The sequence below is a fragment of the Malania oleifera genome, chromosome 3 (genome assembly GCF_029873635.1).
Source record: "Malania oleifera isolate guangnan ecotype guangnan chromosome 3, ASM2987363v1, whole genome shotgun sequence".
Lineage (NCBI taxonomy): Eukaryota > Viridiplantae > Streptophyta > Magnoliopsida > Santalales > Ximeniaceae > Malania > Malania oleifera.
Window position 1 is genome coordinate 108,699,785 of NC_080419.1, and position 19,277 is coordinate 108,719,061.

Here is a 19,277-nt window from a genome sequence, read left to right on the forward strand (position 1 = left end):
ACCGATCACTAAGGAGGACCTTATTGGTTAAAGAACAAAATGAAGACTTCATCTGCAATGAAGGGTTCTCACCATACAAGTTCATGTGGATGAAAGTATCATAGGAAAGTATTACCCCAAAATAAAGACCTTTGGTCCATCACAAGATTGTTGGGAGTAAAGATTCCAACTAGCACAAATTGTTAATATTAAAAAAATGCCTTTGTAAATTCTATAGATTATTATGATCTATATAAGAATAGCTCTTTTCCAGCTCAAATAGTTTAGTTAGCTAGCTAGCTTAGAACACAGGTCACTATCATATCATGCATCCACTATAAATTAAACTACCTCTAAAAGTCAAAACCATATTTTCATGATAGTCTTCCTGTAACAAGTTTGATAATAATGATAATACCCTTAGAAGCATACTATTCAAAATATAATCATCTTAATGTCCCTAAGAAAGTTGAACTGTTCACCACTCAAACTCTTATATTTAATACTGATTATATTATCCTTTTTTAGTGTGGCATTATTGTATGAGGTTCATATATTAAAACTGCATTCAGCTGACTAAACTTTATTCGAGAGACAATGACAAAATTAAGTAAAGTTATTGATCTTAATCATTATTTTCAATTACTGTATGAAATTATAAAATAATTTATGGAGAAATTTTTATTGTAACTATGTTCTTTTGTAGTTGTAATCATTTTTAATGTAAATTTATGACATGATCAACTCTGTTGGATTAAGTGAAACATGGGACCTTTCGTCTCCTTTTTTTTTTTTTTTTCATTTTCTTTGATTAGTGGAAAGAATAGGGCTGCAAAATTATTGGGAAATTCCTATAGTATTATCCCCTAATGAAGTATTTTGTGCATTGTCTCACCCTTTTCTTTGTCATTTTTGAGACCTAAAGGGAGGCTGGATGTCTGTATGTGCATGTAATTTGCATTTCTAACCATCAATTGAGACAATATGACTCATAAAATAAAAAGCATGAACATGAGTTCATAATATTTTACAAAGAATGTGTACCGCCCATACGAATTTTAGAAACTGATTAAGAAAGCAAGTCCTTTTAGCTAATTTCATATTCAGAGATCTTGCCATTTTCATGCAATCAATTTTTTTAGCAACACTAACACAAGCTAAACGGTAAAAGAATTTGCTTCTGCAAGATAAAAGATTAAATATCCAACTTTCAAAAAGGTAAAAGAAAATTCTTATAAGATTTCAACAATTTTAACCTATAGTAAGTGATATTCTATTTTGATTTGGAGAATTGCAGTTTTGTTTTTCAACTGATCAAACCAAGCTTATGTTTTTTGTCTTGAAGTTAGTTTTTTAAGAATGTAGCTCATGTTTTTTCAGGAGGAGGTAAACCCAACATATTAAAACAAAGGGGGATACAATATGAAGTACAGGGCGTAACAGAATCTGCTGCACCTCTTTACAAGAGGCATATAGCACTGAATATCCCTAGTTAATGGTACAAGTAATTTCATTACAACTAAAGTTTAATACCTGGAAAACAATTTTATTCCTAGCTATCCAGATGTGGTAGATGCTAGGTGCTAGGATAAGGTAACTGAAATCTGAAGCGGGGCTTTTAGTCATCCTTGTTAGGCTTACAATTACCTCTCTCCAAGAATTTAAAGGTTTAGACATTTTCAAATTTTCAGCAAGCTCCATGCAGGTTTGACTAGAGAAGGAGCAAGTGAAGAAAAGATGGTCCCTTGTTTTCCTTAAAATATGACAAAAATGTCAAACTTGTGTGTGCTGTGTGTGTGCATGAGAGAGAGAGAGAGAGAGAGAGAGAGATTCCATTTGACTTCCTGTCCAGGGATTTTAAACTATTGGAGAAAGACAGCCATTCAACGATAGCATATACGGAATATGCCATTTAAACCAGACAATATCTAAAATTTCTTCTACCCTAATTATCTTCTATATGTGGGGAAATATGGGTCTGGCAGAACTACTTCTAATCCTTGCAAAGGTGATACCATCCATGGCTGTAGGGTTAGGAGCAAAGAAATTGCCCCTAGCAGTCAATCGTCCAGGCCAGCACCATGTTCCTTCTGTTAGGGGATAATACCTGGAGCAACAATCACACACAAAGAAAAATTCAAGCACATCCACAATGGAACACCGGATTTACGTGGTTCGGTCCGAACTGACCTACGTCCACGGGAGCACACACCACTGCACTATAAATTGGGAGAAATAATACAAGGAGGAGCCACTGCTCAACTCTCTCTTTCACCACAACTCTCTGCTCTCTGCACTTCTCTCTCACCTCAACTCTCTGCACTGCACAACACTCTCACAGCATTCTTCTGCAACCCACACACACCTCTCACAACTCACTGCATACAAAGCTTCTCCACACTCTACCTTCACCACACAGCACACAGCACATATATATATACAAGGTGAGGGGGGGAAGAAGTCAAACAAAGGCTGCTGCAAAGTCACAAGAGGTGGGCAGATTTGGTGGCCGTCCATCTCCAGTTCAATATTTTATGCTGGGTGGTTGGGCTGGTGCGGCTACCGACGGCTCCACACTAGTCATCCTAACAATCTCCCACTTGGAGACGGAGGCTGCATCTCAAACAGTGTATAGGCGAATGATGTGCTCATGTCTGTCTTCAAGCATGAAGACCAACTGAAGTTGAGCACAACTTCAGTTTCTCTCTAGTCACCACCTTCCTGTCTGCTAGATTTCTGCGGACTAATCTGATGGCTGTCATCTTCACAATTGGTGTAAAAATTTCGGTGTAGTCAATCCCTTTCTTCTGCTCAAAGCCTTTGACTACCAACTGAGACTTGTACCTTCTGGAGCCGTCATGCTCCTCTTCAATTCTGTACACCCACTTGTTGTGAAGGCCTTTGGGCAACTTCCACGTTCTGTTGGAGGTGAGGGACTTCATCTCGTCCTTCATTGCAAGCTCCCACTTGCTCACATCTCCTGCCTGACATGCTTCATCACAGCATTCAGGCTCTCCTCCATCTGTAGGAAGTAAGCAATCTATATACCTTCCGTCTGGTATATGTGGCCGAGTAGATCTCCTAAGCTCCGGTGCTGGAGTAGGATATGGTGGTGCGGCGATCTGCTCCACTGGTTCCTCCACCTGAGGATTCTCGACATTCTGCTGTTGTGTCCCGACACACTTCTTTAAGGCACGGGTGTTTATCTGGAAACTGACCTTCTTCTGTTTCCTGACTATACAATCCTCACACATGTCAATCTGTACTGACTGTAGACCACTCAATTTTTCCTTTGAGTGCATCACCCTGAGTTCCTTCTCGCTCATGTGACCAAGTCGTTCGTGCCAAATGTTGCTGTCGTCATTTCCTGCAGCAACTGAAATAGACATGGAGGCATTGGAGGTTAGAAAAAGTGTCCCGCTTTTCTTACCTCGCGCAATCGTTAGTACACCCTTTGAGACTTTCCATTCATCGCCGATGAATTTCGTCGTGTATCCCTCATCCACTAGCTGACCAACTGAGATCAAATTCTTCCTCAGGTCTGGAATATGTCTGACATCCTTCAGCTTCCATACTGACCCGTTCATTTTGATCTTCACAACTCCCTTGCCAATTACGTCGCAAGGTTGATCGTTGCCAAAGTACACTTTACCGAAATCACCTGGTGTGTACTCCTCTAGGCAATCTCTGCAGCATGTAGCATGATATGAGGCTCCGGAGTCTAAGACCCAAGACTCCTGCTTGCTCTCAAAAGAGCAAATTAACATCTCATCATTCTCGAAAGCAATATTTGCTTCTATCTTTGCCCTCGTCTCTTTCTTCTGACTCCTGCACTGGTTTTTGTAATGACCAGTCTTTCCACAGTTCCAGCACTCAATAACTTTTCTGCTCTGAGAACCTGTGTCCTGAGTACCTCTAGAATCTCTGGATTTGGACCTCCTGGTCCTGGATCTGCCACGATTGTTAGATCGTCCATGCCCGCTTCCCTTTCCTCGGCTTTCCACATTCAAAGCTAAGCTTGAAGTGGAGTCATTGTTTGACTGCATTCTGATCTCCTCTGTCAAAATCATGTTGATAACCTCGTCGTATTTCAGCTTCGATTTTCCTGCAGAGTTACTGATCGCAGTTACAATACCTTTCCAACTCTCAGGAAGCTGACTGAGAATTAATAGGGCACGAATCTCACTGTCAAAGGTAATCCCGGCCGAGGCGAGTTGATCCGACAACTCGTTGAAATTATTTAAGTGTCTGCTGAAGCTTTCACCTGCAGACATGCTCATGGTAAACAGTCTCTTCATTAGATGTACCTTATTTGCGCCTGATGGCTGCTCGTATATGTTAGATAGCGCATCCATAAGGGCCTTGGTGGTTGTCAAGTGCTTGATGCTGAAGGCAACATACTTTGCCAACGTCATCCTCACGACTCCGAGGGCTTTTCGGTCAAGCAACTCCCACTCGCTTTCCTTCATGGATTCTGGCTTCTCCATCAGTGGTAAGTGCAACTCCCTACCAAATAAGAAGTCCTCGATCTGCATTTTTCAGAAACCGAAGTTCGTGCCGTCAAACATCTCGATGTGAGAGCTCTTTTCGTTCGACATCTCGATTCACTGATCTAGAGATGGAATTGGCTCAATCAGACAGCACCATTGGATCCGGAACGGCCGCAAACCCTAGAAATGGCTTAATTCACTCGAAAAACGGACCCAAAATGGCTTCGAAAAGTCAAGTCAAACTTTCGGTCAAACCTGGTCAAAGTCGGTCAACCCTGCTGACGTGGCACGTGGGCCCACTGCTGACGTGGCATTGTGGAACCCACTGCTGACGTGGCGTGGGTCCGGGGCTGACATGTGCGATGACGTGTCACCGGTCCCCTGCTGACGTGGCGCTGACTCGCCTGCTTACTTGGCGCCACGTGGCGCTGACAGGGCGCTGGCGTGGAGGGATTTGGCTGACGCGGCGCTGACGTGGACGCTGACGTCAGCATCTTCAACCTCCGAACGCTCGCCGGACTTTCTCCGACGCGTGGCCGCGCATGGAGTGATGCGCTGAAGCTCTGCCGGCGCGTGAAGGCGGGTGCGTGCGCGTGGGAACGTCCTTTGGACGTTGACGGCGCGTGCGGCTTCGTCCGAGCTCTGTTTGAGCTCCAGTTACTGCCGTTGGCTTCGTCTCAACGAGAGAAGTCCGATGGTAGCCTCAAAATCAAAATTTGAGCTACTGGACAGAGGCTCAAAATCCAGAATTTTTCTCGATCTGGCGATTTTACTCCAACCAAAGCTCTGATACCAATTGTTAGGAAATAAAACCTGGAGCAACAATCACACACAAAGAAAAATTCAAGCACATCCACAATGGAACACCGGATTTACGTGGTTCGGTCCGAACTGACCTACGTCCACGGGAGCACACACCACTGCACTATAAACTGGGAGAAACAATACAAGGAGGAGCCACTGCTCAACTCTATCTCTCACCACAACTCTCTGCTCTCTGCACTTCTCTCTCACCTCAACTCTCTGCACTGCACAACACTCTCACGGCATTCTTCTGCAACCCACACACACCTCTCACAACTCACTGCATACAAAGCTTCTCCACACTCTACCTTCACCACACAGCACACAGCACATATATATATACAAGGTGAGGGGGGGAAGAAGTCAAACAAAGGTTGCTGCAAAGTCACAAGAGGTGGGCAGATTTGGTGGCCGTCCATCTCCAGTTCAATATTTTCTACTGGGTGGTTGGGCTGGTGCAGCTGCCGACGGCTCCACACCAGTCATCCTAACACCTTCTTCTATAACACATGAAACCTTGGCACAAGGGATGGAGAGAGGTCCTTACAAGCTTAATACTAATGAACAAAGGCTTAAAAGGGGTGTCAGTTATCAAATAAGAAAGAAGTATGTAGATTATGGGTGGAAGACTTAAGACAGAGGCATCAAATTGTTTTATATTTTGAGTTTATAAAAGCCACTATTAACCCCAGACCAACATGACAATCTTTTTTGCCTTGCCAAAATCCTATTCGATTGATTAATTGCATTCACTATTAATTAAAATAAATAAATAAATAAAATAAAATAAAATTGGAGCCCATTCACCTTACTACGTCAGTTGTGTAAATGTGAAACATGTAGTGAGGGGGCGCTTTCCTACCTTTAAAAGTATGTGTTATCAGGAGTGAGACCCTCTACCACAGATCTTATGTCAAGAACACCGGTGTTAAGGACTGTCAAAGTATTGTGCGAATGGCTGAATGATTTGGCCTTGTTCTGTATATTATATATAGACTTCACAAGAATGCTATACATGGAAAGTAGATAAGTTTTAGCATGATTCTAACCCTATACATGTAAACTATAATCTGTCAAGCCCTATACATGTAAACTAAATATATGCTAACTGTACAAAATAATGAAATGAGAAATAAGGAAATAATTGTGGGCTGAAGAAAGGAAAGATATATTTTGCTTTGCTGTTTTTTGTTCCATTGACAGCCCCCCTAAAATTGATGCGAGTTGATCAACAAGCATCAATTTTCTACTTAGGAAGTAATGTCGATGATGAGTGAGAGCCTTGGTGAAGATATTCGCAGTTTGTAATTCAGTGGAAATATGTGGAAGAGTGATTACACGAGCTTCAAATGCTTCACGGATAGAGTGACAATCGACTTCAATATACATCGTGCGCTCATGATAGATAGGGTTGGCCATGATATGGATAGAACTCGTATTATCGGCATGTAGAGGTGTAGGATCGGTCTCAGAAAAATCTAGCTCAGTAAGCAAACCTCGAAGCCAAATAATTTCAGAACAAGTAAGAGACATCGCCCGGTATTCAGATTCTGTCGATGATTTAGAAACTGTGTCTTGCTTCTTGCTCTTCCAAGAGCTCAATGCATCACCTAAGAACACACACCAACCAGTGATAGAGCGACGTGTATCCGCACAACCAGCCCAATCAGCATCGCTATAAGCAGCAAGGCGAGTAGAATTGTCTGCAGAGAAGAATAAACTACAGGCAGAAGTGCCCTGAACATAGCATATGATCCTACGGACAGCAGCCAAATGAAGATGACAAGGAGTCTGAAGCAACTAACTGACTTGCTGTACAGCAAAAGAAATGTCTGGTCTAGTAATAGTGAGATAGACAAGACTACCCACCAACTTCCGGTATAAACTAGGATCAGCAAGTAAGTCACCCTCCACTTTGCGAAGCTTGACATTTAATTCCATGGGAGTATCAACAGAAGTACCCTTTTGAAGTCCAGCTGAGGCCACCAAGTCACTAGCATACTTATGTTAATTGATTGAAATACCAGAGGGACTACGATTCACCTCAAGACCAAGAAAATATGTGAGAGACCCAAGATCTTTCATATGAAAAGACTCTGAGAGATGAGTCTTGAGCTCAGCAAGTAAAGCAAAATCGGAACTAGTAATCACAATATCATCAACATAAACCAAAAGAACAATACCCATGTTTGATTTCCGAAGAACAATGAAGTGTTATACTTGCTCGGCTTGAATGAAAATTGTAATAAAGTGGTGCAAAATTTATCAAACCAAGCCCTCGGATCTTGTACCATAAAGAGAGCAACAAAGCTTACACACATGTGAAGTCAGAAAGGGAAACAAGCCCGAGGGTGGCTTCATATAAGTACACTCTTTAAGATCCTCGTGAAGAAAAGCATTCTTGACATCCATTTGATGTAGTGGCCAGCAATAGCCAAAATCGTACAAACAGTAGTCATCTTAGCCACAGGAGCAAAGGTCTCTTCATAATTGACACCATATTCCTAATTATTCCTAAGTGCAACAAGGCGAGCTTTGTAACGATCCAGACTTCCATCAAATCGGACCTTGACCAAGTAAACCCATTTACAACCCAGAGGAACAATGGTGGGAGGACAAGGTGCAATGTCCCAGGTGTGATTGGCCTCTAGAACAGCAATTTCTTCCTGCATAGCTTGTCGCCAATAATCATGCTTGGCAGCATGTGAGCAGGATGTGAGAATATCTAAATTGGACAATGCAGCAGTAAGAGCTAAAACAAAATTGCCAGAACTTGAAAAGGGAAACCCATACGTATCCGGGGGTTACAAACACTCGAGAAGAGCAACGTACCAAAGGCTCTGGAGGTGCTGCAACTAACTAAATCTGGAGCGTAGTAAGATTAGATATTAGATGAGCTACCGAAAGAGACTGTGGGCGGGAGCGTCACGTATACACAATACCTAGTTTAAAACGAGAACTAACTTGATGAGGATCCGAGAACTACTCCTCAAATGAGGGAAGAATCATAGTAGAAGAGGAGGGTACAGAGGACACAAGAAAGAAATGTTGATTTTCAAAGAAAATAACATTCCTAGAAATGCGCGTACGATGTAATGTAGGATCATAGCAAACATATCCCTTTTGACACACATTATAACCCAAGAATGCACACCGAACAGATTAAGCAGATTACTTATGTCGCTCATGAGGAGGTAAATGAACAAAACATACACAACCAAAGGTATGGAGGTTATCGTAACTAGGTTGCTTAGCAAATAAGCAAAAATAGGGAGACTCCATGAGTAGGACTTGAGAAGGTAAATGATTAATCAAGTAAGTAACAGTTTTCAGAGCCTCAACCTAGAACAAAGATGGAACAGAGGATTCTAGCAAGAGAGTACGTACCACGTCTAGGAGATGACGATTTTTCCGTTCGGCTACTCCATTCTATTGAGTAGTAGCAAGACATGAACGTTGATGAATAATACCTTTAGAAGCCAAAAGTACCTAAAACTCAATAGACACATATTCACCACCAAAATCTATGCGTAATCTCTTAATAGAAGTAGAAAATTGATTGTCAACGTACACTAAAAACTCAGTGAAAGTACGAAAAACCTCAGATTTAGAGCGAACAAAGTAGACCCAAGTAAATCTGCTATGATTATCAATGAAAGTCACATAGTATTTAAATTTTTCAAGTGAACTAACCGGGGAAGGTCCCCAAACATCACTATGGATAAGATCAAAGCACTGAGAAGCTGTACTAGCATGCAAAGTGAAAACTAAGGTGTAGTTCCAAAAGGAGGGTGAACTGGGTTTAAAAATTTTTTTTAATACTTTCCAAGAATCCTTAACCTCTTTTAATTCTTTTAATGAATTCTTGACTTCTTGTTGATTTATCCAATACACAACAAAAGCTTAGTTACTTGTTTAGCAAAAGCTTATTTACTTGTTCAATCCATAAACCAACAACTAAAGTATTCAACACAACACAAGTAAATAAAACTTAAACAATCAACCAACCATTCAACAATCAAAGTGTTCAATCCACAAATATCCAATCAAGATAACCTTTTGGCAATTTTCAGCTTTTCAAGAATTCAAGATATTTTCTTGTTTGCAGCCCTGTAAATATATGTAAGCCGTGTGGTTAATTGATTTCGCAATATGAAGCAAAACACTCTTTCCAAGAATTTAGACTTTAAACAAACTCTCAGTTAATAAGTCTTGGGTGTTAAATCAATCAGCATACTCCCTTATGGTTTCTGCAACTTATTGATCAACCAACGTACTCCCTTTTCAGTGAACAGTAGGATAAATAATTAAGGATTGCGTACATGTTCGAGTACCTTTTCAGTGAGAAATGGGCAAATCCAAGTCACACTAGGATGGATCTCCAAAATCAGAATTTAAAATAGTGATGGACAAAAGGGGTGGTTGCACAGTGGTAGGGATGTTTGTGCTTGCTTTCTATCATTCATAAAACCTAAATTGTTTATTAGGTGGTTGCACAGTGGTAGGGATGTCTGTGCTTGCTTTCAATCATTCATAAACCCTAAATTGTTTAGCTTTGTCTGTATTTGATGGATTTGGATAAGGAACTAAAGATTTTTTTAGAGATATAATAGAACGAACCAGAGGATCAACACATATGGGGGAATAAAAAATCATTGTGGACTGAAAATAGGTTCATCCAAGGAGCACCCTACACTAGAGAAATAAGGTATCCCTTCAAAAAAGATGACATTTGCACCAACATATTTCCTGGGAGTGTAAGAATCATAAAATTTATAACATTTTTGAGTTCTCAAGTATCCGAAAAAGACATATTTAACAGTAGGAGGAGAGAACATCTCCTATCTAGAACATGAACAAAACATGTGCAACCAAAGAAAAAAGACACAAAAGAGAATATGGATGTTTCTGGATACACAATAAGAAAGGGTATTATCCCCTTAAAGCACTCGAGGGCATCCTATTAAGCAAAAAACAAGTTGTAAGAAGAGCATCAGTCCAAAGGGGGCGCCAAAAGCTTGGTGTCAATTTCTGAGTTGGATAGATTTGGAGTTTCTGAGTTGGATAGATTTGGCATAATGATTGAACGAACTTTTTCTGCAATGGCATTTTTATAAGCATAAGGATTTGATCATCATACCAATACCGAAGGAAAACATAAAATGAAATTGGTATGAGTTGAGAGAGAGAGAGAGAGTATTGAAGGAAATTATATGAGCCACACAGGACTAGTACCTGTACTATTGTAAGTACTCTCATCCTTGTCAACACAAGAGCTCTAGCCGCTGCCTATATACACGCCCTCACTATTCTCACATCTTATCTACAAATTAAGCAAGGCAGAGAAAATGGATAAGTAGCTAGCTAGAGGTTTAGTATATATGTGTGTCAACGTGGTGTGTGTGTGTGGGCGAATTGATGGCTGAAGGAGCCTTGCATAAAGAGGCATAGAGTGTAATGCAGCCACGGATGACTTGCCGAAACCATCCTTGACATATGCAATTAAAGGGATAGTTCAATGTGTCATTCTTATTTGTTCACCGCCAAGTCATTCTTGGTTATGTTAGGCTCTCTTCTTCTAATGTAAGACCTTAAATAGCTTGCTATATATATAAAAACACATGATGATACATAGCAACATATGCAGCTGCAGAGCTTCTCCAGTTTGCACGCATGATGATTCATATATATACATATGGAGATGGAGAGTTGAGTGCAGCCAAGGATGCCTTGACTGGCACCAAGCATTTTCATTTTCATTTTTTGCCTATACTAATTGGTATTAATTTCTGCCGTGGGTGAGTCATTCTTGGCTACATCTAACTATCTACTCATTCTATGCATGAGACCCACCCAGAAATTGGAACTTCACCACCAACAAATGTTTCATCCTGCATTAGGATGTTGATTAATATGTTAGTTCCACTAGCTTTTTTGATAGCTTTACAAACATGTAATTAAATCTGACACAGTGCTCTTTCAGAGCTGATACATGTTGGGAAATAAAACCTGGAGCAATAATCACACATGAAGAAAAATAAACAAACACAATCACAATGGAACACCGGATTTACGTGGTTCGGTCCAAACTGACTTACGTCCACGGGAACACACACCACTGCACTATAAACTGGGAGAAATATAACAAGGAGGAGGAGCCACATTGCTCAACTCTAATCGGCATACAAAGCTCTCCACACTCTTTGCTCTCTACACACAACACATAGCCATACTCTCACACGCAGCACACTCTGCGCACAACTCAGCCACACCTTGCTGCACATATATATATACACACAGGGAGGAGTGAAAAATCAAAGACGGTGGCTTGCAATTTCAGCAAAGTCTGCAGAGCAAGTGGCCGTCATTCTTCAATGTCAACATAGGCTACATGGGGAGGTGCTGCTACCAACAGTTCCACACCAGAATTCCCAACAATCTCCCACTTGGAGACGGAGGCAGCATCTCAACCAATGTATAGGCAAATGATGTGCTCATGTTTGTCTTCAAGCATGAAGACCAACTGAAGTTGAGCACAACTTCAGTTTCTCTCTTGCTCAACTTCAGTTTCTCTCCAGTTACCACCTTCTTGTCTGCTAGATTTCTGCGGACTAATTTGATGGCTGTCATCTTCACAACTGGTGTAAAAATGCCAGTGTAGTCAATTCCTTTCTTCTGCTCAAAGTCTTTGACTACCAACTGAGGCTTGTACCTTCTGGAGCCGTCATGCTCCTCTTCAATTCTGTACGCCCACTTGTTGTGAAGGCCTTTGGGCAACTTCTACATTCTGTTGGAGGTGAGGAACTTCATCTCGTCCTTCATTGCAAGCTCCCACTTGCTTGCATCTCCTGCCTGACATGCTTCTTCACAACATTCGGGCTCTCCTCTATCTGTAGGAAGTAAGCAATCATCTATATACCTTCCATCTGGTATATGAGGCTGACTAAATCTCCTAAGCTCCGGTGCTGGAGTAGGAGATGGTGGTGCAACGATCTGCTCCACTGGTTCCTCCGCCTGAGGATTCTCGGCATTCTGCTGTTGTGTCCCGACACACTTCTTTGGGGCACGGGTGTTTATCTGGAAACTGACCCTCTTCTGTTTCCTGACTATACAATCCTCACACATGTCAATCTGCACTGACTGTAGACCACTCAATTTTCCCTTTGAGTGCATCACCCTGAGTTCCTTCTCGCTCATGTGACCAAGTCGTTGGTGCCAGATGTTGCTGTCGTCATTTCCTGCAGCAACTGAAATAGACATGGAGGCGTTGGAGGTTAGAAAAAGTGTCCCGCTTTTCTTACCTCACGCAGTCATTAGTACACCCTTTGAGACTTTCCATTCATCGCCAATGAATTTCGTCGTGTATCCCTCATCTACCAGCTGACCAACTGAGATCAAATTCTTTCTCAGGTCTGGAATATATCTGACATCCTTTAGCTTCCATACTGACCCATTCATTTTGATCTTCACAACTCCCTTGCTGATTACGTCGCAAGGTTGATCGTTGCCAAGGTACACCTTACCGAAATCACCTAGTGTGTACTCCTCTAGGCAATCTTTGCAGCATGTGGCATGATATGAGGCTCCAGAGTCTAAGACCAAGACTCCTGCTTGCTCTCCAAAGAGCAGATCAACATCTCATCATTCTCAGAAGCAATATTTGCTTCTAACTTTGCCTCAGATTCCTTTCTCGAACCTTTACACTGGTTTCTGAAATGTCCAGTCTTTCCACAGTTCCAGCACTCAACATTCTTTGTGCCCTGGGAACCTCTGGGATCTCTGGATTTGGACCACATGGTCCTGGATCTGCCACGATTGTTAGATCGTCCATGCCCGCTTCCCTTTCCTCGGCTTTCCACATTCAAAGCTGAACTTGAAGTGGAGTCATTGTTCGACTGCATTCTGATCTCCTCTGTCAAAATCATGCTGATAACCTTGTCATATTTCAGTTTCGATTTTCCTGCAGAGCTACTGATCGCAGTTACAATACCTTTCCAACTCTCAGGCAGCTGACTAAGAATTAATAGGGCATGGATCTCACTGTCAAAGGTAATCCCGACCGAGGCGAGTTGATCCGACAGCTCGTTGAAATTATTCAAATGCCTACTGAAACTCTCACTTGCAGACATGCTCATTGTAAACAGTCTTTTCATGAGATGTACCTTGTTCGCGGCTGATGGCTGCTCGTACAAGTTAGATAGCGCATCCATAAAAGACTTGGTGGTTGTCAAGTGCTTGATGTTGAAGGCAACAGACTTTGCCAATGTCATCCTCACGGCTCCGAGGGCTTTTCGGTCAAGCAACTCCCACTCGCTCTCCTTCATGGATTCCGGCTTCTCCATCAGTGGTAAGTGCAACTCCTTACCAAACAAGAAGTCCTCGATCTACATTTTCCCAAAACCGAAGTTTGTGCCGTCAAACATCTCGATGTGAGAGCTTTTTTCGTTCGATATCTCGATTCGCTAATCTAGAGATGGAATTAGCTCAATCGGACAGCACGGTTGGATCCGGAACGGCCAAAAACCCTAGAAATGGCTTAAGTAGTTCGATAAACGGACCCGAAATGGCTTCAAAAAAAGCCAAGTCAAACTTTCGGTCAAACTCGGTCAACCCTGCTGACGTGGCAGTGGGACAGTCTGCTGAAGTGGCACGTGGGCCCACTGCTGACATGGCACTGTGGGGCCCACTGATGCCGTGGCACTGTGGGGTCCACGGCTGACGTGGCGTGGGACCCGTGGCTGACGTGCCGGCTAACTCGACTGCTGACGTGTCGCTGCTGCCGCTGCTAACTAGGCGCTTACTCGGCACCACGTGGCGCTCACTGGGCGGCTGACACAGAGCTGGCGTGGCGCGCAAATGTGGCGGGATCTAGCTAACGCGGCGCTGACGTGGACCCTAACGTCAGCGTCTTCAACCTCCGAAACGCTCGACGGACTTTCTCCGGCGTGTGGGCGCGCGTGAGGACCTCTCCCGACCTGTAGTCAGCACGTGAGGGCGCGTGATGGCGCGTGGCAGGGCAGTATTTACGCCGGTTTGCGCGTGTGAGGGCGTGCGGCTTCCTCCGAGCTCTATTTGAGCTCCAGTTACCTTCATTGGCTTCGTCTCGGCGAGAGGAGTTTGATGGCAGCCTTAAAATCAAAATTCGAGCTACTGGACAGAGGGTCAAAATCCGGAATTTTTCTCGATCTGACGATTTTACTCCAACCAAGGCTCTGATACCAATTGTTAGGAAATAAAACCTGGAGCAATAATCACACACAAAGAAAAATAAACAAACACAATCACAATGGAACACCGGATTTACGTGGTTCGGTCCAAACTGACCTACATCCACGGGAGCACACACCACTGCACTATAAACTGGGAGAAATATAACAAGGAAAAGGAGCCACACTGCTCAACTCTACTCAGCATACAAAGCTCTCCACACTCTTTGCTCTCTACACACAACACATAGCCATACTCTCACACGCAGCACACTCTGCGCACAACTCCACCACAACATACACACGCACAACTCAGCCACACCTTGCTGCACATATATATATACACACAGGGAGGAGTGAAAAATCAAAGACGGTGGCTTGCAATTTCAGCAAAGTCTGCAGAGCAGGTGGCCGTCATTCCCAACAATACAAATCACCTAACTCAACCCAGATGTGCATAGGAGGTAGAAAAAGTACTCATGATGTTTTTTGAAGGCTCTAAAAGAAAAGCTGCAAACTGAATTTGGGATAAATGTTTGAAAAACTAGTGGCAAGGCTAGCATATTCCTTAATATATATAGTGTCCACAAATAATTGGGAGGTAATCTAATAATGTAGTGCAACACAAGATGGTCAATCAGTAAGCCAGATCTTATTGGTTAAAGAACAAAATGAAGCCTTCATCTGCAGTGATGGATTCTGAGCATACAAGTGCATGTGGATGAAAGTATTACACCAAAATGAAGACCTTCGGTCATCACAAGAATTTTGGGAATCTAGCACAAATAGCTAATATTAAAATAATTTCTTTGTAAATTCTATCGATTATTATGATCTATATAAGAATAGTTTTTTGTTTTCAGCTCAAATAGTTTAGTTAGCTACTTAGCTTAGAACATAGGTCCCTACCCTCATGCATCCACTATAAATTAAACTACCTCTAAAAGGCAAAATCATATTTTCATGGTAGTCCTCCTGTAACAAGTTAGATAATAATGATAATATCCTTAGAAGCATATTTATTCAAAATTTAATCATCAGTGTCCCTAAGAAAGTTGAAGGTACATCACTCAAATTCTTATATTTAATACTGATATTATTATTCTTTTTTAGTGTGTGGCATTAATGTATGAGAGTTTACATATTCAAACAATATTCAGTTGACCAAAGTTTATTCGAGAGACAGTGACAAAAGCAAGTAAAGTTATCGATCTTAATCATTATTTTCTATTCCTATAAGGAATTATAAAATAATTTATGGAGAACATGGATGTTTTTGGATACATTTGCTCCCCTAGAACACTTACGGGCATCCTATTAACCAAAAAAATAAGTTGTAAGAAAAGCATCAGTCTATAAAGTTTTAGAAACATGCATATAAAGGAGGAGAGACCATGCTACGTTAAGTAACTATTTATTTTTGCTTTCAACAACTCCATTCTGCTGAGGGGTATGTATACATGATGTTTGACGAAAAATTCCTTTGGCCAAACAAAAAAATTGAAGCTCATTTCAAACAAATTCAAGTGCATTATCAGATCAAAAAAATTTGAATATCCATGTCAAACTGAGTTTTTATTTCTTGGATAATAGAATAAATACATTCAAAACTTCTAGCCTGTCTTTTAACAAAAAAATCCAAGTCATCCACGAAAAACCATCCGCAAAGGACACAAAATATTGATGATCAGATCAAAAAATTTGAATACCAGTGCCAACCTGAATTTTTATTTCTTGGTAGAATTGAATAAATACATTAAAAAATTTTGACCTATCAGTTAACCAAATAATCCAAGGACATCAAATATTAATGACCACTCAAGTTCTTGACTCTACATGGACCCCAAATATCGGAATGAATGAGAGAAAATAACAATTTACTACGAGACTCAATTTTAGACAAGAAAGATGTCGACATGCAGTACACTCAAAATGAAAAAACACACTTGAACATGGGAAAAACTTGTCCTAGTTTTTGAAGGGATGGATGACTCAAACAAGCATGCCACTAATCAAGAGAAACACCATAAGTGGAAATTGAGGAAGCAGTGTGACGAGAATTGATTTGTCACCACCACCATCAAAAGAGTACAAGTCACCCTTCTCAAGCCCTGCACCAATCTTTTTCTTCATCTGGAGATCCTAAATAACACAATGAGAAGGAAAGAAGGCCACAAAAATAGTTACAACATTTTTTCAGTTGAGTAACTGATAATAGGTTCAAGAGAAATTTAGGCATATACAAGACAAAGGAAAGAGGCATAGAAGGAAACAAGAGAAAATTGCCACAACCAAAAACCAATGTCACTGAACCATCATCAAAAGAAACCTAATAGTGTAAAGTAGTGGGTTTCAAGGACAAAAATAAATTGGGACTCCCTATAATATAAGAGAAGGCACTAGAATCAATAACCTAGGGTGAAAAGGATGAAAAGGCAAGAAATCCGGTTGTACCTAAATGGGCCACAATAGCATCAAATGCAAAAGAAAGAGTTTGGAGTTGTTAAATCATGCAGACAAGATTATTATACTCTTCTTGGGACACAATTTACGATACCCAACTCTCTAGTAGAGTGGCTAGGAGCACTTCAACATTCAATAATGGAATCACCTCAACAACAAACTTATTAGCCCAAGTTGGTTTCCCATAGAAATCCCAACAGCAATCAACAATATGGTTTTTCTTAACGTAATGTGTGCAAATGCTAGAAATTCCATGGTGGGCTCCTCATCTGGATACAGTATGTTAGATTATCACTTTACCTAAAATCTTAAGCTCTTAGGTTGGGGCCCAATAATGTATGTCAAGCTTTTAACACTCCCCCGCACGTGCAGCACGACAGCACATGAAGAGATAAACAAATGATAAATAATCACAATATAAAAACGGGAGACAAGACTAGAACCCAGGACCTCCTAATAACCAGAGCTCTGATACCATGTTAGATTACCACTTTACCTAAAAGCTTAAGCTCTTAGGTAGTGGGCCAACACTGTATATCAAGCTTTTAACACATTACCTTTGCCTTCCAAATCCCGTCCTCTTCCTCAAACACTTCCCTTATTATGGTCGGAAGTGGTGCTAAACATGGTTGAACGATCACAAGAAGAAGCTTGAGGAGAAGATTGAGAGCCATCTTTGGTGATTTATAGGATTCTAGCATATCCTTCAACAGCAGATCAAGTAGCCAAGCTAAGTATTGCATTGCATGAGAGAAAGCCCAATGTAGCGAAACAATGACTCACCGACAAAGAAAATACAAATTAAGATAGGCTAAATTAAAAGAAAATGAAAATATCGGATGCTGGTAAATCATCCTTGGCTGCACTCAACTCTCCACCTCCATTTATATATGCACCTCATGCGCACAAGTTGGGGTCGTTCTTTGGTTGCATATGCTATGAGGCCTTACATGAGAAGAAGAAGAGAGCTCAATATAGCTGGCAGAGAACTTCTCAAGTATCCAAAAAAGACACATTTAACAGTAGGAGGAGAGAACTTCTCCTATCCAGAACATGAACAAAACATGTGCAACCAAAGAAAAAAGACACGAAATAGAATATGGATGTTTATGGTTACACGATGAGAAAGGGTATTATCCCCTTAGAGCACTAGAGGGCATCCTATTAAGCAAAAAACAAGTTGTAAGAAGAGCATCAGTCCAAAGGGGGCGCCAACAATGTATATCAAGCTTTTAACACACTACCTTTGCCTTCCAAACCCCGTCCTCTTCCTCAAACACTTCCTTTATTTTGGTCGGAAGTGGTGCTAAACATGGTTGAACTATCACAAAAAGAAGCTTGAGGAGAAGATTGAGAGCCATCTTTGGTGATTTATAGGATTCTAGCATATCCTTCAACAGCAGATCGAGTAGCCAAGCTATGTATTGCATTGCATGAGAGAAAGCCCAACGTAACCAACGATGACTCCCCGACAAAGAAAATACAAATTAAGATGGGCTAAATTAAAAGAAAATGAAAATGTCTGATGCCGGTAAATCATCCTTGGCTGCACTCAACTCTCCACCTCCATTTATATATCTACCTCATGCGCACAAGTAGGGCCGTTCTTTGGTTGCATATGCTTTGTGGCCTTACATGAGAAGAAGAAGAGAGCTCAATATTGCTAGCATACAAATCATGCATATATATATGATCACACACATATATAATTGAATCCCCCTAATTTCATAAACAGTTCCAGCGAGTCATCCTCAACTGCATTATACTCTCGGCCTTTCATGCAAAACTCCTTTAGCAATCAATTCCATACACACACATACCAACACTAAACCCCTAGCTAGCTACCTATACCTACCTATTCATTTTCTCTACCTTGCTTAGTAGATATATAAGATGTGAGGTGTGAGGAGTGGGGGCCGTGTATATATAGGTAGCTGCTGGTGTTATATATAGGCAGCTGCTGGTGTTCATCTGTTGACAAATGAAGATGATGAGTACTGCTTAACTGGGACGCCAAATGTGCCCATGCAGTATCCCTCCCTCCTGTAGCTAGCTAGCCAGCTTTACCATTAAAGGACTCAATAAGATGGCATTGAAAACTTTTTGGAGTTGTTTGTGCATTTATGGGAATATATACCAACCATCCCACTAGTATATCTATCTTGTACATGCATACCTACAAGATGGATATTGCTCCTATTTCAGCTTCTATCATCAGATAAAAGTGGTATTCCTTGTCTTCGTGTGTCCAATCTGATGAAAAGTACCTTTCCTAATAATTACTTTGGCTAATAAGTGCATAAATGTGTGCAATTTGATTGGTTTGGTGGTTTTT

The 19,277-nt window shown here is 41.2% G+C and overlaps 1 long non-coding RNA gene across 1 annotated transcript in view; it reads right to left on the reverse strand.

Moving 5' to 3' along the window:
- The window catches only part of LOC131151830 (uncharacterized), a 31,898-nt gene that overhangs the window by 1,430 nt on the left and 11,191 nt on the right, over positions 1-19,277 (reverse strand). The window lies entirely within an intron of this gene.